Source organism: Pipistrellus kuhlii, unplaced genomic scaffold (genome assembly GCF_014108245.1).
Source record: "Pipistrellus kuhlii isolate mPipKuh1 unplaced genomic scaffold, mPipKuh1.p scaffold_m20_p_24, whole genome shotgun sequence".
Taxonomy (NCBI): Eukaryota; Metazoa; Chordata; class Mammalia; order Chiroptera; family Vespertilionidae; genus Pipistrellus; species Pipistrellus kuhlii.
Genome location: NW_023425523.1, coordinates 9,589,045 through 9,610,891, shown reverse-complemented (window position 1 = coordinate 9,610,891; position 21,847 = coordinate 9,589,045). Strand labels below are relative to the sequence as shown.

The 21,847-nt window shown below is 40.4% G+C and overlaps 1 protein-coding gene and 1 long non-coding RNA gene across 3 annotated transcripts in view; both read left to right on the top strand.

Annotated features, from left to right (window-relative positions):
• The window catches only part of NOTCH2 (notch receptor 2), a 133,462-nt gene that overhangs the window by 7,900 nt on the left and 103,715 nt on the right, over positions 1–21,847 (top strand). The window lies entirely within an intron of this gene.
• On the top strand, positions 356–14,381 carry LOC123652988. The gene is made up of 2 exons (XR_006742591.1): positions 356–1,860; positions 1,899–14,381. It is a non-coding gene; the product is annotated as an uncharacterized LOC123652988 (long non-coding RNA).

Here is a 21,847-nt window from a genome sequence, read left to right as displayed (position 1 = left end):
AAAGGCCTGGTGCAAAAATTTGTGCATGGGTGGGGTTTGGCCAGCCCGCCCTGATTGGAGTGATCACGCTGGGCTGTGGGAGGGAGGAGACACAGGAGGTTGGCCAGCCGGCCCTGCCCCTGACAGGGGGGTAGGGCAATCAGAGGTGGGGCCAGCCAGGGAGAGGGGCTGTGGATGGTTGGCCAGCCAGCTCGACGCCCCCTGATCGAACTCCCAGTCAAACTTCCAGTCAAGGGGACAGTTTGCATATTAGCCTTTTATTACATAGGATTGATGGTATTACAGATATGTCCCATTTCTCCCCCTCTCCTCCTCCTCCTCCTAGCCCCTATTCACCCGCTCAGGACTTCACTACCCTATTGCTCCTGTCCATGGGCTATGCATATAAGTACAATATAATTTCTTTGGTTTATCTCTTTTCATCCTCCCAATCCCACATCAAGGTATGTCAGTCTCTCTCTCTCTCCTTTTGAGGGGAACAGCAGCTGTGTGGCAGCAAACAGATGGAGACCTTAGAAAGAAGAGTAAAGCCAAGAAAGGGGGTGATAGAAGCCATAGGTTGGAGTGAAAAAAAGCGAAGGAATTACTATCTGATTTATGTATGTAGATACATGTTTCCATGTTGTCTTCTGCCAGGAGACCCACTTAGTGGCTCTAAGATTGGTCATCTTGGTAGCTTTCTGAATGGTGTTAGGGAGGGTTGTGGTGTGTTTTCATCCCTCATTTGTGTATTTCCCATAGCATCCTGTGGCAGGGAGTGCAGGGTATTCTGTTCTTCAGGATGTGTGGGAATCACTGACCAAGGAGAAGGTAGGGTCCTGCGCCCCAGGAGCTGACATCATTGTGGAGACAAATGAGCACACAATTAGGACTATGACGTCCGGTCATTTAGCATTTAGCCAGTCACTTCTCTGCACTCTCTAAGAGCAGTTTCCTGCCATCGGGGTGGCTGAGGGCTGCAGGGGCTGGGAGAGGAGACTGCCATTTACCGCAGAATAACCACCCCCAGCTCACCCCTGTTGGGCTTGTGTGCTGTTCTCCCTCTCTCTCTCTCTCTCTCTCTCTCTCTCTCTCTCTCTCAGCTGGAATTTAAAAACACAAAAACTTGGCTCGGGGAAAGACAGAGACCCCTTTGTCTGCCGAGGGTGTAAATATAAATTTGGCACATGTCATGTATCTATTATGTCTATTAGTGGGTTTGTGGCCAGAGAGAGGGCTGTGTTCTCAGCCTGGATGCCAAGCCCGATCTAGGGCACGTTAAGGTGGACATATCTCCTGCGGAAGATCTGGTTCCCAGGGACAGTCGCTGGAGGAACTTCTCGTCACAGCCGGGCAATGACTGAGGCGTGGCCTGGGCACACCCAGAGCTGCTGGTGGGTGGCATTGATTAATCACACTCCCATCTCCCTCACCCTCTTGTGCTTGTCTTGGCAAAGCCCTGTTCTACCAGCTCCTCAAAGCTTGGGCCTTCCCAGATAGGATTGAGCAAACTCTTGGGCGGGGGTGTCATTATACTGTCCCTTGCCACTGGTGGAACCGCAGGCCGGTTGCCTTGGTCCCGTTCTGGTGCCCTGGGTCGTCTGGCCTGGCAGCGAGGGGCCGGGTGTTTCTTCCCGTTGGATCGAACCACCTTCCTGAGAGGCCTGTCCTCGGGCAGTTTCTGGTCTTCACCTTTTGCAGGATACTGGCAGCTGGGCAGTGGCCCCGGTGCTTTGAATGCATCAGCTAAGCATCATGCCAAGACAGACTCATTGTCTTCCAGACAGGTTGGGTCAGAGGGTGTTGCAGAACCTGTTTCTGGGTTAAGAGTAGCCGTCCCACCCTCCTATATATTTATTCATATGAAGAACGAGTGTGTGTGTGTGTGTGTGTGTGTGTGTGTGTGTGTGTTTTGTGAGGTAAGGAACCCATGATGATAATATTTTGATTGGAGTCAGATATTGTCTTCCTAATAACACGTTGTCTTTTAACAAGTGGCATCCCTTTAAAAACCCGGCTTTGCTCGCTGAAGTGTTGCACAGAAGTTGTGGTTGCATTCTGAAGTACGCTGCCTTGCTCCGAGGCAGGTGTTCTGTAAATTGTTGTTTGCTTCTTTTTCATCTCTCTTTACTCTCGTCCCTCTTTTGTGAGGAGATTCTGGGAGGCTTTTCTGCTTCAGAGATGAAATAGCCTATTTTAACTAGCACGTAACAGGGAGAGGTTGCTATGTTGGCATACTTACCCACAATTCAAATAAGAATAATTAAAGTCTGTTTACTTGCTAATATATTCTGTTGAGTTTTTGAACATGAGTAAGTTAGAAAACTAGAGAGTGCAAATGTGTCAACTTCTCAAAAATGGTACATGTAATAAGCTGCAAAGAAACTTTTGGTTAATTCCTTGTTTTCACATGCGTTTGTCCAGAAAGGGTGGGGATTCAATGAAGTTTGAGGACATCTGTAATTTTGATGATTACACTCTATTATATTATATTTTTCTTTGGGTGAATATACCTTTATTTGCTAAACCATCTTCAATTGGAAACATTAAGGACTTTGCTTTATTATAACATTTAAAGCACTTTCTAATCTTTATGAGGATTATTAGAGAAAAAAATCATATCCTGTGACTTGTGCAAGTCTTTGGCATTATGTTACTGTTTAAAGGAAGTAGCAATAGGAGATTTAAGGAAAATGGTTTTAACTCCAAGCACTGTAACATTTTAAGGTAGGTTTACATAACAACAGCATTATTTCTTAAGTTTACACATAATAAACTTATCTGTATTTTGTTGATTTTTCTCTGGCACCTGTACAAGATTTGCAGTGGTGGTGGTAGTATTTTGATGTATGTCTTTCTGGGTTTTTTTTCTTTTATATCTTTAGTTTTAAAAAGTTGTTGATGTATAAGATATATACAATTTTCTGTTCTGTCTTACTTTGGTGGTTATAAATATTTTTCATAAATTGAATTTTAATGGTTAAATAATATTCTAATTAATAAGTTTATTATATTTTGACCATTCTCATTTGGTTTGCTTGCATATTTCTTTGGTTCCATCTCCCCCCATCCCCCCCTGTATAAATGGTATTGATCATTTTCATATAGAAAGGAATTTTGCTCTTAGGATATTTTTCATTGTTAGATTTTTAGAAGAGACATTAATATATCAAAGAGACATTAAAAACCAGAAAAAAAGGATTTTTTTTAAAATCAGGAAAACATAAGATAAAATTAAAATATACAATAATCCCACCATCTCCAACCAAAACCCAGAGTTAATATGTTGAAACATTTCAGTGTTTTTTTCTATCTATTATTGTAATTGGAATTTTAATATACATATAGTTTTGTCATCTGCTTCTGCACCACTTAAATATGGTGAACATTTCTCCATATATATGTGTTTTTTTAAAGGCTGCTTACTGTTCTACCTTAAGAATCTACTATATTTTATTTAAATTGAAATCTCTTTATAGTTTCCAATTTTTATAATTATAAATAATGCTATGATGAAAATTTTTGTATGTAACATTCTGTAGGGATATCTATTGTATTTCATTTACAAACTCCCAGAAGTCAAATTATTGTATCAGAGTATGGGCTGTTCTGTGGCTTTTGATACACACTGCCAAATTCCCTTCCATATAGTTCGATCAAGTTATATTTCCATCAGCAGAATGTCAGTGTTCCCAGACATTGTCAACCTACCTTTTATTTGGAAAACTCTTTACTAATTGGCTAAGTGGTAAATTCTGCTTCATCCTAATTTGCCTCCCTGCATAGTGATGGTGAATGCTTTTTCATATGGTCATTGGCCATTTGTGTTGCCTTTGCTTTTATTTACTTATTTCGGCAAATTGTTTCTTTTACCCATTAAGGTGTTTATTTGGGGTTACTGATTTGAAGCATCTCTTTAAATATTAAGTATATTAATTAATCCTTTGTCTATCTTAAATATGGTGCAACAGATATGGGCAGGTTCAACTACATAGTATAAAATTGCTACCCATATTGATATAAAAATTGTTTATTTGCTAGGTTACATTTTTTTATCCTTTGATTGCTAATGAACTTGGTCAGTTTTCTGTGTATTAACTGAAATTTTCTATAGCTACTTTAAAATCCTAATCTGACTATATAATTAAGCACTGAACTGTCAGTTGTATATGTCTAGGAAATGCATATTTACTTTATAATAAAAGAATACTGGAGGGAAACAATATATTTTGAAGCCACATATGTGATTTGGGGCTGGTGGAGGGCAACCTGTTCTGTCTCCTCTTCCTAGATGTCCAAGATTGTGGAGGTGACATGCCTGAAAGTGAGGACTAATGCACCACTCAATCTGACCTTTGACCTCATTGATCATTGTACAGTGGTCTAGCCAGTCCGTGTGGTCAGACAACCGGGTGACTAAGATTCCCTCCCCCTCTCCCTCACCAAATTGATTAGTTGTGGGGCAGAACTGACTGAGTCAACCTGTTGTTTTGGCACCCCGTGGACACCACCTGTTTTTTCCATTTCTCCTTCCAGCCTCCCACTGCCCTGGTGCAGAGCTGTGTGCACAGTGGGTAGGAGATCAATGTTGTTGCTGAAGAATGTTGCAATAAAAAAAGGCTAGATTGCTTTTTTTTCCACAGTTGTGCGCTCTTAAGACACCCTGCTGCTTTTGACATTAAGAGCTCCAGCTGAACTGCTCTATGCAGAGGCCCTGAGGGTCTGAAGTGCTCGATTCAGAATCATTTCAGGCAATATGAATGCTTTCTTAAGTATTATTGGAATTTACTGGGCTGGCTGGTTGCCAGCTATTACCATATTTAGCATGAGGAGACCTGGAGAACAAGGAAATGCACATTTCTGACCAACCAGAGAAGGAAACTTCTCTTGAAAGATTGAAAAAAAAGTTTTAAAGGGTAGTTAAGAGAGTGCCAGTTAGAGTGAGATTCCAGCTTGTGTCCGGTGGTCCTTGTTTCTGTGCCCGAACCACAGCAATTAATTTATGGATGATGATCATCGGGATTTGACAAGGAAGGTTTTTCTCACCCTGAAGCCTCCTACTGTTTCTGGGAGGAAACTGGAGGATTTTTATGCCTAGACTGTGCATCGAGAGGCTTACTCAGCAAGGGAAGCCATTGATTAAAAACGGGTGGATGGGTGTTATTCTCTCATCTCTCTTCTTGAAGGCTTATTAGGTTTCTGCTTTGTCATGGTCTGGATTTATTTTGGCCCCGTCCTTCCCTCCATGGCTTAACATTTCTCTGCCTCAGTTTTTCCATTTTAAAGATGAAGACAGCATTTGGAAGGACCAGTCAATACAGTGACCATGAAACTTATTTTTGTAAAGTAAAAAACAAAAACAAAAAAACACACCAACATTTCCGCAGCAAAACGGAGCTTACAGAGTATTCGCTCACAGTGGTCTCCTTCAATCCTCACAAACCCTTGGTGGAAACTGAGCCTCCGAGGGGATAGTTGGCTTGTACACCCTTGTTTAGCCCTAGCTAATAAGTAACAGAGTGAGGACTTACATTTGTGGTTAGACTTTTAAACTTCAGCTTAAAAAAAATTTGGGGGGGTGTCAAATTCTTTTGTGTTTGCCATTCTGCTAGGGGCTTTACACGCATTTCTTCATTTTAGTCACATGGCTATCCAGCCTTTGGGATGGACATTATTTATTTACGTATATTACAGATAAGGAAATTGGAGCTTAGGTTCATAGCTCTGGGTATTGGGGTGAATCTCGTGGTTGGTGAGGGATGGAGTCATGATTAAAGGTCTGTCTGGCATCAGGACCTGCAGCCAACCCTGTTGCTCTGTGTGCATTTACTAGTAGACAGTCTCACACCACAGCAACCCAACAAGATGTGGAGTAGGTAAGTTGAGGTAACTGAGGCCTACAACATGCTCAGGAAAATGCAATTACTAAAGGGCGGAGTCAGGATTTAGAGCAAGTCTGTCTGTGTCTATAACCCTTACTCATTCCTGTACAGTGGAGATGCGTGTGTTGATGTATATAAGTAAAAATCAGTGCCTAAGACCAGTGTTGAATATTGAGGTTAGCTGTTAGGAATCCTTTGTAGCTTCTGAATAAATAAGAAATGGGGGATTGGGGCGGGGGGAGGTGGGAATTTATTGACTGATGAACTTTGCCTTCTCTCAGTTGATTTCTGTCACCAGGACAAGCAAATTGAACTTGGGTTGAGAAGAGGGGAGATCCCATTAAAGATGAATCTTTAAGCCCAAGTGGGCCACAGCTATGGGCCTGTCCTACGGTTGCTCTCAGGAGCAATGGCCGAACTCCTGAGGACTCTGCTTGGGGACATCCCTGTCTGAGTTTCTGGAGACTCCTCTTTTCCAGGGAGTTGTCAGCTAATGTGGAAAGAGGGTGGGGACACTTACAGGTCTGGTTCTAAATGTACTAGTCCTGTGTCCTTGGGCAAGTTTCCTAAGCACTCCATGCCTCAGTTTCATTCTTTATAAAATGGAGATAATAGCTGCACGTAATTGTTAGGGTTGTTGTGAGGATTAAATAAGCTCGTAGCGTTAAATTCCCAGTACAAACAGTACCTGGCACATGGTAAGAGAGCAGTACGTAGTTGGTGGTGGTGATGGTGGTATTTCATGTCGTAGTATGTATGGACTGGCCTTTTGTTGCTTTCACTTTTCTGTGTCAAAAGTGGGGTGAGAAATAGGAACTTCAGCTTTGCAGGATGCCGATTGTTCCCTGGTTTCTAGTGACCCTACAAATATTTAGGGGTATTGTATTTGAGTCTGTTCCCTTAATGGGATATAGTTCCGATATCAAAAACTTTTTTTCTATTATAAAAATTGCCTTGATAGGTATTAAATTATTGTTGATTTAGTCAGACATTTGTGGTTCGCTGTTATGCTTAGTACAGAAACTGTGATTTTTTTTTCCTGAGGTATAGCTTTGAGGATAATATAAGGTCCAACACTTTTGCCCCCCAATTTCCTATGATATGGGATATTGTGTGTCATATACAAAGTCCAAAGATGTGAAGTGACTGGCCAGGGGGCCTAGAGTGAGTGAGGTCAAGGTTGAGGCCAGAATCCAAGCTTTTGTTTTCTAGTCAAGTGATCTTTCCTCTGTACCCACTACTCAATGTGTCCACCCCTGAGTTTTGAGATCTGAAAATGGAACAGTGAAGAAGTGGGAAGGGTGGGGAGGCGAGAAGTGTGGCCATATTGAGCATGTCAGTGACAGGCGGAGAAAAAATTTGCCTGTGAGCCCCTCCCTGCCGGTCCCTTTGGACATCTCTGTGGTGGTGGAGGCAACCCAGCAGGGCTGGTGCCATTTGTGACTCAGAATTGGATTAGCCAGGGCTGGTGGAGTTACTTTCTCAGAAAAGGGTTTCATATTTTCACATTTGTTTCCTCTATAGTTTGCTTAGTCTCAAGTTTTGGCAGCCTTGAGCAAATGGTTGTCAGGTTTTTTTGTTTTGTTTTGTTTTTTTAGACAAAACTCCAGATTTTATTTTGACGATTTAGTAAACTTTCCTCTTCCTACCACTCCCTTCTGCCCCCTATATAATTATTTCTAAGACTTTGTTTTTCACTTGTGGGAGTACTCTGAAAGGTTTTCTTTTATAGTCTGAGATATTTATAATTATGCGTAAGCACACTGTTTACAGGGCATGTAAGTGGTTGCATATATTAACTCATGTACACTTAAAATATTTTCCAATAATTTAAATCTTTTCAGAAAAGCAGCTGAAGCCACTCACAGTAAAAGGGGAGGTATACACGAAGGAAAGCAGCATTTGAGTGTAATTGATAGAGATAAATGCGAATGTCACTTTGGAGGAACTGGGAGTATTTGCATGAAAGTTGACCGGGGCATGTCTCCTTATTAACAACATTGATGTACACCTCTGTCCTCCTGGGGCTTATCAGAACTAGCAGTAGCTTCCATATACTGAGGGTTTGTTATGTGACAGATGCTGGGGGAAACGTACTTTACCTGTATCCGTTAGTCCTCACAGTAGGTGCTTTGATTCCTACTTAGTGAGAGGTTAAGGGATGGTCACCCAGCTCACCCCGCTTGTGGGTGATCCAGTGCAGCAACCAGAACCCCTCTTCCCTGACTCCAAAGCTCACACACTCACCCACTCTCGACGGTGCCATTGTCTGTAGTCCCACAGACAATGTACCGTTAGATGTACTAATGTTTTGTGTACTACTCAACTGGCTCCAGTTTTACTCTTCATTTCTTTCCTCTGAGTGAACATTTGCATAACATGGAAATGATTTAACCTTTAAAATTCCATTTTGGGGAGTTGCAGTGTTGTTGTTTTTTTTTCGAAATCTTTTTGAAAGGGGAAGAATGGATTTATGTTTGTCATTATCCGAGGGAAGTTATTTAGCGTTTCTTTTCCCTGTTCACTTCTGGATCCTAAAAGAAATTCTTTCGCAGATTAAGAACAGGAATGAGTGTGTCACTTTTTTTCCTTTTTAATGAAAACCATTTTGAAAGACTGGAGGTGGCAACCCAGAGTCATATTTGTGCCGGCTTTTTCCTGACTGTGCACTTGTGTTCTTATTGTACCGTTCTGAAAAGGGCGTCCGAGACCATGTAAAATGATTGGAATGCCTCCTGTATGAACAATGGACATAGCCAATTACTAAAACTACCCAGTGCTAACCCATCTTGGCCTGGGAGCTTTGGAATTAACTGCGTGCGGCATTTCTACCCATATCATTATATAAAAAGCACGCGGGTAACCTTGGTTTTTCTTTTCTGGGAACTTTTTCCTTGTTATTATCCCTTCTGTTACTGAGAACAGATGGTTGTCTGTGCTAATACATGAGAGAAGTATGTTTGACACCAACCCTTCTGTTTTAAAATGTAGTCCTACATATGAGTGCTCTGACATGTGGGCCCTTGCAAACATACTGGACTTCCTCTTGAAGGTTCAGTTGTGTCAGCTGCCAGTTGAATGGTGAAGGAGAGAATGTCCAGGGGTATTGAGGATAATGAAAGAGATAAATAACAGCGAAAGTTGATTGTTTGTTTTTAATTATCTCTTGGAATGGCTTTTAGATACCCTGTCCCACTCCATTTGGATTTTTACTGCAGCTAGGCCTGGCTCTGATTCTTAGCTAAGGATACATTGGGCAAGCCACTTAACTTCTCTAAGTCTCAGTTCCCTTGTTTGTGTATCTGGAATAATAATAGTCATACCCAACTTGCAGAATTGTTTGTAAATGTTGGAAATAACATTTAATTGCATGGTTCTGAGCACAAAATAGGCACTCAACTGCAGAGGCCCCAAACCTTGAACTTCATTAGCCTCCTGGTAATTCCCCGTTTGGAATATATGAGCTGGGAGTACTTGACTCTGGACCTCCTTGTTTCAGTTTTCTTTTAATGATTCCCTTTAGATACTGCTCTTGCCAGAACAAGATTATGGGTCCCCTAAAAACCAGAGTCAAGCACTATAGCAATTTCGAGTTTATAGATGAATTGCCTATGAATTAACACACGTTTGTCTGCTCGTGATTTGCAGCATCTTTCATTTTTCATCTCAAAAGCAATTGATTCATAGAAACAAAATATTTAGTGTTTCAAATCAAAGTTGGAGAACTTTTTCAATAAGGAGGATCTGCTCGATCGGCTTATTTGTTTTCATCTTTCATCCCTGAGTCTTCATGGAAATCAGGCTTGAAATGTTAGAAGCAGTTGGTTTTCAGCATTGGGAAAGCTTATCTAATCAGGCATGTGAAGTGGCCTCTGTCGGATTTCTGTGCCAGAGAAGGCGAGGGGAGGTGGAGGAGATTATCGCTCTAGCTTGTAATTCCTGAGCATTGTTGAGACACTAGGAGAGCAACGGGGAAATTCCAAAAAACATTTAAGATGACTACACTGGCCTAACAGGCATATATCTCCCATCTCCATTTAGGCTGGTCTGATACTATAGTTATATGGGACCTAATTTGAATCATGTGATCAATAGTTTATCGCTTATGGGCTAGATGATGAGGATTTTTTGTGTGTGTTTTTTTTGTTTGTTTCACAGAATTTAGGATTGGGAGTTTTACACAAAATAATATTTTACATTAAATTGTGCTTTCTGACAAGGGAGCCATCTCAACAAACATTCTTTCAGGTGCACAGTGTAGGACAGCTTTATAATCACTTTTCTAAACATGGTTTTATTTGAGCCACAAATGGACTCTGCTAAGGAAGGAGGGCCGGTGATGTTATTTTACAGATGAGAATGCTAAGTCTCAGCTAGCTTATGGAATTCCTCTAGACCACACGGGAGAATATAAAGCCAGGATTAGAACCCAGGTTCTGGGGTAGTACAACATTGCTTCCTCCAGAATGCCCCTGAAGCCAACTTCTGTTCCCCAGGATAATACGGATTCTCTTCCTTTCTGTTTTGATTAGCTGCCTCAGTCAGAGCATGTCAGCAGTGAAGCAGCAGTTGAGAATTCATTCCCCAGCTGGGTCATTAGCTCTTCCTAACAAGATTCTAAGCCTGTAGTAACCGGTTGTCCCTGATGCCTGTGGCTGACTCAGCTGAACTCATCACACCTTCCATATGTTCTGTAATGGACCCCCAATGTCATGTTCCCATACAGACACTTCCTGTGCTCCGATGTCTAGTTCTTAGTACCTTCCCTCAGCTGTTTTTAAGCCCTAGTTCTTCCTGAGTGGCCTGGAGTGATTTACTGTCCTTAAAGTTTAAGGTCTCTCCAGAACACACAGCATAATGTAATTTCACTTCCCAGCTCTTGGCATGTCTCTCCTTCATCATTATAACTTTAAATTTAAACAGAATATGAACTGTGTACACTGATAGGCATGTTAACATTGCGCTATCGTTTAAGTGCACTTCAGCATTTCGTCCTTCCTTTTGATCAAAATGAGGAAATAGAAAATGTTTTGTTATGGTAGGTTTACACATACACCCACAAGGAAATGCGTTAGCTAGCTTGTGTGGGAACTGTAACTGATATATTTCAGGGAGGAAAATGCATGATGGGTAAAATTTTAACTCTGCCAAATGTTCATGGGGAAAGAAAAATGATCAAGCTCCCACATTGCACTTCAGTGTGGCTTACTAATTCTAAGGCTGTTAACTTTTATGAGTGCCTGCCTTGTTTACATCTATTAACTGTGAAAGCGCGCTTGCCCTTCCACAGAGTGCATTTCACAAGTTGTGCTTCTCCCTCCGGGAGCCATCTCCACGAACGCACTTTCAGGTGTGCAGTGGAGGGCCGCTTATTGCGAGTGGAAGGTTAGAATGCCAAGTGGACCATTTTGACTCCTCCATCAAGCCCGCTGGACATTTGGCCGGGCCCTGTGGTCAGCCGAGAGTTTCCTTTGAAGGCCACTGCCCTCTAGCCATGCCAAGGCCATGCACCTCTCTCACCAGGAAGAATTTGGCACTTGCTTATCATGAGAGCTGGGATTCCCTAGTCTCCTTCATCCTGAGAGCTTTGATAGCAGAGTTTCTCCTGGGGCACATAGGTTATCCAGAGTGCATGTCATTTGTTCATAGAAAATTAAGACTTCATTATATATATATATATTTTTTTATTTATGACAGTTTGAAATGAATCGACTTGTTACTTCATTTCAGTAAAGGACTATTCATGGGTTTGGTAAAACTTCAAATTTGACACTGTGACTATTTGAATTAAACAAACATCCCTGCTGTGTGTGTGTGTGTGTGTGTGTGTGTGTGTGTGTGTGTGTTGGGAGGAATCAACTTTGGAACTGTTTTTTTTAAAGTTATTTTGTAATAGTGCCTATTCTCAGTTGGCAGAAAATAACTATCTAGAATGTTGCTCAGGTCTAGTGAAAAGTTTTAGGGAAGTTGTAACTAGCTTAATAACCATTTGTGGACTGACATCGATCGACACACCCAATTACACAAGACCTGAGTCTGAGAACTGGTGATGTGCAATCATCCCATCACATCTGGTCGTCATTATCAGCAACAGTAATGGCTCCACTATTTCTCTGGGGCCACGTGACATGACAGTGTCTCCATAGTAAAGGGGAAGTCAGGGCTGACAAAACACACCCATTCCCAACCCCTTGTTCCCAAACTTCTCTTTAAATATACCCTGTTGTGAGGATTTGAACTAATTCACCTTATTTAATGTTGTTGTTTTTAATAAAATTTTCTTTTTGGAAAAAAAAATTTTTTCCCCTTCTTAAATACCATGACTTTCCAGCTCACATTTTTGCCAACCCAAACCAGGAAGAGCCAAAGCACTCTGGGTCATTTTTCTAACATACAACTTTGTCATTTGAAAGACGTCATGTCTGTGGTTTCCTGCTGCTTTATGAGTACTGAAGTATTCAGTATCTATTCTGGTTTACAGTTAACGCTACAACTGCTGTCAACCACTGATGAGCACTTTCTAATAGAAATCATTTTGGTCACTGTGAGTGGGAGGGAAGGAATTGGTTCACAGGAATGAATTTGCATGTTGAGAAGATACTATCTAATAGTTTGCCATACCTAAGCACTTTCGTGTGCTTTATCTCTTTGACGAGGCTGTACGTTCATTTGTGGACACCGAGGCAGAGACCTGTGGGGCCCTGATCCAAAGTCAGCCTGCAGGTGCCAGGTCTTCGGTCTGGCTCTTGGTGTGTAACTGGATGAGTCTTTCATTGGCAAAAATATGGAATCTTTCTACTCTTAAAGGGCACCCTTTTGCCCTTGGACGGTATGTTAGCAATTCTTTCCAGAGTGGAAAGAAGGTAGCAATATTTTCTTCCTTTTGATAAAAATCATTGTGTTTTCTCTAAGTCTTGTTGTTTCTAATGAGAGTCTGATGGCACGGCAGGGCTTCTGACTAAAAAGCCTTTTGGAAAATTAAAGTTTTATAGAAATGAGTAAGCTTTCCATAACATTCTGAAGGGAGCAGACTCAATTGAGCCGATACAAATGTGTTCTTTGATTCATCAGTACATTACGAGACATCAATTTTTCAACCCATTAATTTTGGAGTTTTAATATGTACCTTCTTTCTGAAGCACATATCTGTGCACAAAGTGCATGCTTCGTGGTTGTCATTGACTTGGCAAGAGGTCAGACGTGTTGGTGAGTATTGGTCGAGCAGTGCCATGTAACTTCAGTGCCTAGATTGCTGTGTGCACACTGGCCGGGAGACCAAGCTCATCTTTTGAGAAGCGATGTAGAGTTTCAGGAAGCACCCTGGCCTGTGATCACAGGTCTTGATATGGGACAGGGTTAGTCCAGGGAACATACTTCGCTGGGAGACCGCTTAAAGAAAAAGGTTTTGCATTTCTTTTAAGAGTCAGGCCTTGTACTGAATGTTAGAGTGGTTGTTTCAAAGGGCTTCTTTGTCTTAGCGAAGGCTCCTGTCTGTGAGCTGAGGAGAAGCAGAAGAGGAGAAACAGTCCTTGGGAACTTCCCCTGGAGGTTGTAGCTTGGTCTGAAGGGTCTTGATTGGATTAGATGAGTAACTAGTTCCTGGGACTAACGAACTTCCCAGGAGTCCCTTTGGTTATACATGCAGCTCCATGGGATCGCATGCCGTTCCAAGCCATCATGTTTTGGAATAGTGGTTTTCTAACTTGAGTGCGCATCAAGTTTTGGGAGGTTTGTTAGAACACAGACTGCTGGGTCCACCCCCAGAGAGGTTTTGATTCCGTAGGCGTAGAGTGGGACCGAGTCATTTGCATTTCTGGCACGTTCCCAGGTGATGCTGCTGGTGTTTGGGGACCTACACTTTGAGAGCAATCTCAGGTGTTTGAGCTTCAGGGCAAAGGGAGCTATGCAAGCTTGGCTGGGATTTTTTTCACAGCTTTTCCAGTGCATAGCAGAGCTTCCAGATTTATTAATTAATTCATTCAACAAATATGTGAGTGTCCACTGTGTGCTGTTACAGTTGTTGGAGATATTGTGAAGAAAGCACCAGAACTCCCTCCGTTTGTGGAACTGAGTGAGCACAGGCCAGGATTAACCAGCTATCAGTCCTGCTAGTTATTGACAAGCCCGTTCCTTTTCCTAGTTCCCTTCCACTTATGTTGCTTTCTTTTGGAATTTTGCTTTTAGTAATAATGACTTTGCTCTTATTAATCATCACCGTAACTTTTAAAAAAAAATATAGATGTTTTAGTTGATTTTTAGAGAGAAAGGAAAGGGAAGGGAAAGAGAGAAGCATTAATTGGCTGCCTTCTGCACGCCCCCTATAGGGGACGGAGCCCGTAGGATTTTAATGTCAAAGCTATTGGTTCTTTCATCAGATAATTTTTTTTTACTTGCAATATTTCTAATGTCCCTCTGCAACATAGTTTTTTAATTGAAGTTTTGAATTAAAAAGCTGTCTTCCCAGAGTGGAAGAGGTAAGGGTGGAGGATGTTTGTGAATTAGGTCGAATCTCTCCTTGAGGGGGAAAAAAAAAAATGCTGTTTATGATCTAAGGACAATGAACAACTTTCCTTTTCATGGTCTGTGCTAGTGCAAAACTTTTGTTTGATGTCATTAAGCCTTCCCTCCCCACCATTATAGTAGTGAACCTGGTAAATGTTTGCTCTTAATTTTTTTTTTTTTCTTTCAGCCTTAACCAGGGGACAAACTAGAAATGACAGAGTCGTAGAATGGAGAATCTACATCACTTTCCTATGAAATGCTGTTGAATGGTCCTGGTGCTATGCAAGATTTGTTGATTTGTTGCAGGTCTTTTGCAATATCGCCCAAAGTTGAGCAAGACTTGTAAAAAGAAGTGAAGAAAATAGCTTATTTCATTTCGGAGTTTGGAAGCCCTGGTTTATGGGGATGGGCTAAAATAAAGATATCCTGAGTAAATGCAGTGAAAGGTTATTTTGGTAATGAGAGGAAATTCCATTTTTTGTTTGTGGAGAGACTCTGGAGAGCAAATTAGAGAGAGGGTAAAACTCACTTTGGCGACACAGCAGAGCCAGGCAAACTCAGGGACATATATTCTATATATGTAGGTATTACCAAATATTTTTTTTCAGTTGTGCAAATGCAAATCATTTCAATGTTAGAGCAGCTCCGTTCATTACTGTTACTGGAAAAACGAGTTAAACCAAGCACATGGCCTACTGAGTCAACAGTGTCATTTTAGCATAAGGAGGCCCAGAACGTTAAGTGAGTTATTCCAAGGCCTGTGGTTTTCCTTCAGCTGAGCAAAGACAGCTGTTGTTCAGAAGTGGGGCTTAGATGCAAAAAAAGAAGTTGCCCGTTTCCCTTCTTTCTCAATTATAGCCGCTTTGTTTTCTTTTTGCTTGAGACTTTTCAAAAATCCTTTTTCTTCTTAGATTTCTGGCATCAGATTTCCTGAATTGGAGGGCATAGGGTTTATTAACGACTGGTTGTCGTTTAAAACTTTATTTTGAATGCAACCACTAGTTCACGGACCAGGGCTGGTGTAGGACATCAGATATTCTTTTTTTTAAAATGTCCTAAGGAACCAGAAAAGTAATCTCTTTTACCATGTCATCATTTTCTGCAGTTCTTCCGTGGTGCAGACTTGAAGTAAGGTGGGTTTTTATGGGACATTAGACCAAACTGTAGTGATGAAATATATCCTTTTGACTTTGGAAGCCAAGAGTCTGGTGTACTCAGCCTTGTGGAAAAATAATGCTGTGAACTGTCTGAGGTTTCCTCGCGCGGGAGCCAATGTTATTAACGGTATGTGTCTGGATAGTTATTTCTTGGTCTGGGGAGATGAATTTTTGTCTTTTTCCCTCTCTCCGTTGACTCCTTTAACTGGAGAGAAACAAACCAGATGAAGAAAATGTTCTATCTCTTCTGGCATTCTTGGTTTACCACATTAGTTATTACCCGCCTTCCCTGAATAGCAGGCCACACGTTTCCTGTTCAGCGGTTCAGTTTTCACCAACTCAACTGCAGATGTGTCCTTTGAAGGATTTTGTTTCTTATCAATTAAATTACAGTATGCTTTATCAAATCGTGATGGGTTGCTTATACCTAATACGGTCACCATTCTGAAGAGGAAAATCTTGTCAAGATGAGGTGTGATCCTTGTTACACTCCAGTCCCATCATTTCCTTTGCTTCTGCCATGCGGTTCTGTTATGGAGAAGAAATGGTATCTAGTTACAGTTTTACAAAGGAAGCACGCTATACAATTTCACTCATTCTCTTACCTCACAGAGTAGTTTGTTTTTGTGTTTTTCCTGAGAAATAATACATAGCAGCAGATTGAATCCTGGAGTTGGCAAGTTTTCAAAAGCACGGGGCTCTTTTGTGGTGGAGGTAGGACGGATCCTGATGAATGGATGTCAGTCCTTATTAGGGCATGTTTGTGAAGAGGGGCCCTGAAATGCAGCATTGGTGGCCCCTCCAGGCCTGGGAACTCAGTCTTGGGTTTGTTTTTAACAAGCATGTGCTCATTAGCTGATCTTTGGTGGTTGTTGTTTTTTTATGTACATAGCCAGTACTGGGGTGCTTATCTACACAGGAATGGTATAGTCACAAATGTATACTATGGAGGTCTGCAAGTCTGGGTGGATATCAAGTTTCTAACTGCATCTCAACAGATGTATTGTGTGAAAGGATGCTGGACTAGTGGGTAAAAGATTTGTGTTCTGGGTCTGGTTTGGCCATCTTGTCTTGAATGACTTTGAGTGAGTCCTTTATTTCTTTAAATTGTAGTTTCCTCTTCTGTAAGATAGTGCTAACTCCAGTCCACATGCCCCACAGGGTTGTTTGTTGGGATCAGATGAATGTCTGAAAATGTTTGTAAATTATTAAGGAACTTTTACTATAGCATAGTCGTTTGCTAATTGATGTGGGTTCTTTCAGACTGCTCAGGGCTGAGAAATCAAAGATTGTGAGCTTACTTTCTGATTTGTTTGGCCAAAGTGTCACAATGGACTTGGAATACTTGGTTTGTGCTGGGGAACATGGATGGAAACCAGCTGAAAATCCCTGCCCACTAGAAGAAGCTGGGATGTTACTCCCAAATACATGTTACCAAGTCAACACCAGCGCTGCATTTAGCTAGGATAGGTACCTGTCACTCTTATTTTACTGGGAGGACAATGACCAGCCAACTAACTTAGGACATGACTAACTAGTTACTGAAATTCACATCATTAGAGTTATGTCTTGAGGGTTAAGTATTATGTCTTTGGAAGGATGCTGATTTGGGGATATTTCCTGTGGAGATGAAATAAACTTGTCTTAACATTATAAAGCCAGGTTATATTGAGGGGAGGTCACTTGATTCACTTGACATTTTTAATGTAAAAGTTAGAGTTTTGGAGACTTCCTATGGTAACTTATATTTAGGTCCAAAGCCAAAGGGATTACGATGCCTTGGTTTAAATATTTTTGATGAGGTAATATGTGCTTTGCTGGGAGGAGGAGAAATGTTATTTAATCACTAGCACTGCACTAATAACCACACTCATGAAGTCCTTTGTCCCTTTGCTTAATCTGAGGGTTACTTGCTTTAATACTGATTTTCCAAAGGACTTAATCCTGTTAATGTGATGAGTTGATAGTGAGAAAGACATTCCCACTGGGCCTGAGTGGTGTAACTGGTAAAACTCCCTTGCAAATCCTTCTTGTTTAACATGAGTGTCCCTCCCATGTCCCCAAAGTGAAGTGAATTTTTATTGAGGAGAGTATTTTAAGAGTGGTAAACAAAGAGATTAAATTATCTCCCCTGCCAGGTCATTGTGATCTTAGAAAGCTAGAATAAACTATCATTTTGCAAATTTTATTTTTGTCTTCTTTTGTGGGAAATTAAGGAGTTGTTTATGTTCTCTTGGAGGGAGATAGAAAACTACGGACCCGCTCCTTCAACAGTTGGTCTTGGCAAACATTTTGCAAGCATTCACCATGTGCCTGGCTGGCATCATAGTGGGTTGAAGGTAGGGGGAGCAGGCATTGCATATGTTTTGCCCAGTCCAGATCTGTCTTTTGCTGGAACTCCCTGGGGCTGTCAGGCAAGAGGAGTGGCAATAGAGCAAATGTGGGGTGTGGGCCAGGGCATCTGCATGTTGTTGTTTTTTTAATTCCTCTAGGAATTTATGACTTACTTAATGAAAGTTGCGGAAACACTGGGCTCCAGAAAGTCAACGCCTCTTACAAGATTTACTTTCCCAATTATTAATTTAATATACTGGAGTTTAGATCATTTGTTTTGCTCTTTCTGAGAACTCTAGACTGAAGCTAGAACAAGAGAATTCTTTTGGCCTCTCTAGGCCCAAAAGCAAACAAGCAAACAAACAACTCCACCTACAACCTTTGTCAAAGGCAATGTGACTTTTAGGTTTGTTGAATCAGGTATTGTTGCAAATGGAGAAGCCTGGATCTCCCATGTTTGAAGACAAAAACATGGAAAGTGTTAGTTCCAGTATGGTCATTATTGGGTGTGCCAATCTTCGGTCTTTGCTGCCTTTCTTTGCAAATCCAACAATTGAATGATCAAGAATGGACTTGAGCATTTGCAAACCAGGTCTTTGTCTATTAGTGTGCTAGGCTGTTTTTAAACTGTCTCTTACAACTTCACATAAATCTAAGTAGTATTGGAGATAAATTCTTGCTTACACTCATAGTCAACAAAGAATATGAGTAGTTGAAAGATTCATAGAATTGGAGGACTGTGGCATTTAGGAGGAATCGAGTGAGCATTGAAATTATGAACTCTTCATCAATTATCTTTAAGTGTACATTATTTTTTTTCTATTGATCATGGGGCCCAAGTTATCTTGGTGTGAATTGGCATTGATTTGTGTTTAAAGAAACAAAAAATGTAGCAATTAAAATAAAACGAAATAAAAATTGAAGTTTGGGGCTATCTTTCGTGTGTGTGTGTGTGTGTGTGTGTGTTTCTCTTCTCGATATTTAATAAAGATTTAGTATTTTCCTGCTATCTTCTTTTCTGTTCCAAGCTTGTTGCCCCAGGCATGTTCTTTAGAAATGGGAACAGTATGCATTGACCATTTGCAGATTTAGCTATTTTCTTTGCAATGCTGGAAAGAAAATTCTATGCTTATCTGGAATATTCTGGATATGAGCCAAGCCAAGGGTTTATAGAACCTTTTGAGCTCTTGAGTTTGCACACTTCTCAGTGCGCAGGAATTTGGAGTTGAATATTGCCCTCCGGTGAATAGGGTTAGCTTTTGGCTGAAGGTGAAGAACCTCTGTGACCCAGATAATAATATAGAAATAACCTGAATGTTAGGATTATTATATAATTATTTATATATAATGTTAATATAATGTTAGGGTTATCTTCTGCAAACCATGACTTCAGAACAGTTAGCTCTACATGTAGTGGGTCCTTATTTAAGACTCAGACTCTGAACATCCACTAGCACAGTACATTGATTATGGTGTTCTGTTGACACAATTCTTGGTAGCTTTCATTGCTACCAACCAAGGTTTTGTTTTGTTTTTTAAGGCTGTAGAAAAGAATGCCTATGGGGAAATCTGAGTCTGTTCTTTGGATTTCCCCCATTTGGTTTTGGGAAGTCTCTATGATTTTATATAATAACATATAACAATCTTAGGTTTTTCCATTTGCATTTTTAACATAGTTTTGTAACTTTTTCTTTTGTGGGGGTCTACTCTAAATTAACAAACAATAGTAATTGTCTACTCCATTTAAAAAGCATTCTAAACAATTTAAGCTAAAAGAACATTTTGTTTCTTTTGGGTGGCTATCAAGAAGATTATATATATTTATAAAATTCTTTTCCAGCAAAGGTACTTAAAAGCATATATTTAAAATTAAGGGTGTTTTTTTTTTTTTTTTTAAATGAAGTTGTACTTAACAAACTGGTCTTTTAAATGCTTTAAAAAGGGAGCATTTACTAAAAGCACAGGAAATTGGTGACAGGCAAAATTTGTCTCTGATAACAGAACAGATATAGGTTATAGAACAGAGCAGATAATAGATATAAGATAAGTCAAAGGAATAACCCTCGGATTGGCCTTTTTTTTTTTTTTTTTTTTACCACCAAGCAGTGCATAAATATAGATAGCCTTTTGTGTAGAGAATAATTCAATGTTGAGATATGAGATAGCCTCTTCGCCTCTGTTGGATTTTATCACACCAAGACCCTGAACCTTTTGGACATATAGGTTCTGTCATTATTTTGGTCAGTGTCGTTTTACATAAGGTTAGATACAGCGAAGAAATGCATTGAGACTGTTTTGGGTCACATTGATGCATCCTGCTCTATGAATGTGTATTAGTGACTCTCCTCAGGGGGAAATGGTATGGTACAATGAAAACATACTATCCTCGCTTACTAGTCACTTGGAATTTTTATTGCTGTGTGTTTTGCATTTGCCATTTAGATGTAAATTATTTTGGCTTCCATTCAATTCATTTTAATAAATTCTTTTTTTTTCTTAAATATATTTTATTGATTTTTCACAGAGAGGAAGAGAGAGAGATAGAGAGTTAGAAACGTCGATGAAAGAGAATCATCGACCAGCTGCCTCTTGCACGCCCCCTAGTGGGGATATGCCCACAACCAAGGTACATGCCCTTGACCGGAATCGAACCCGGGACCTTTCAGTCCACAGGCCGACGCTTTATCCACTGAGCCAAACCGGTGCCAGCCATTTTAATAAATTCTTAACATAATACACATGGCGTAAGATTCAAGGGGAAGAGTGGAGGTGGGTGTGTCTTCCTTCATGCAAATTTTAAGGCAGGAATGTCCCAAGATGTTTTAGTTTTGTGAAGACTAGAAAAGTATAAATCCACTCTTAACTTTATATCCTAGGATAGGCCAGGATATTTGTACCGTATTGTCTTTTTTGATTTTGCTCTCTACTTTTACACAAAATGAAACCAGGATTAGTAGGCACAGTCACATTTGGGTATCCCTATGCTTATTAAAACCTGGAACCTTAGAACATATCAAACACATAAACTGACTATTGAGTTTGTTAATAGGTTTGTCTTCGTTACAGAGAGTTAGTTCATTGAATATCTTATGAGTGCTGAGTATACTTGCTGTGGTCCAGACACTGAACCACAAAGGCCCTGAGGGTTACAAGGATGAGCCAATCACGGCCACTGCCTTTAGGGAATTTGCATAGAGGTGGGCAAGAGAGATGGGTAAGCCAGCACTGATAACACATCTGTCTAGGATAGGGTGGGAGAACAGACTGGAGGGTCTCTGAGGGCTTCTTAAGCAATGTAGTTGCTTTATCTATGGTTTGAAATATAAGTAAGAGTTAGCAAGGTAGAGAACAAAGGAAGAGAGGGGCAGACTTTTCCAGATGGAAGGATATACATGTGTGTAGAGCTGACCAATAACAAATTGGCCACATCAGATTTCTAAGTATACGTGGATTTTTTTCAAATCTTGAATTTCATATAGAAGACCTAAACCCATTTTCATCCCTCAAAATGAGAAATTAAAATTTAGCTCACAAATAAGTTAAAATTTTCTGCAATCTCTAAGAAAACATAAAAAGAAAAGGAAAGAAAAGGAAAGAAACAGTGCATAGTATATGACAATATAGCACACCAAATATTGATGGATTTTGTTTTCTGAAATAAATCCAATATTATAAAATATAACAAAATTGGAATTTTTAAGTCAAAGATTATTCTAGATTCATCAATTCACTGGGAGGAACTCACTACGATGATTATCTTTATGAAACAGAAATTCTATTAGTGATGTCAAAAATACCCTCATATTATTATAACTTCGTTTTTTGTTGGTTATATTTTCTTAAATCAAGGCATAGCTTCGAAAAGTAGTAATATTTTGCTATGAACCCTATAGGCTAAGTCTTAATAATTTCGATGGGTCTGGTATCTGCATCTCTTAAGCAGGAAACACATTTTCTGTTAGATGGTATCTGGAAAGGGCATAGAAGTCCTTG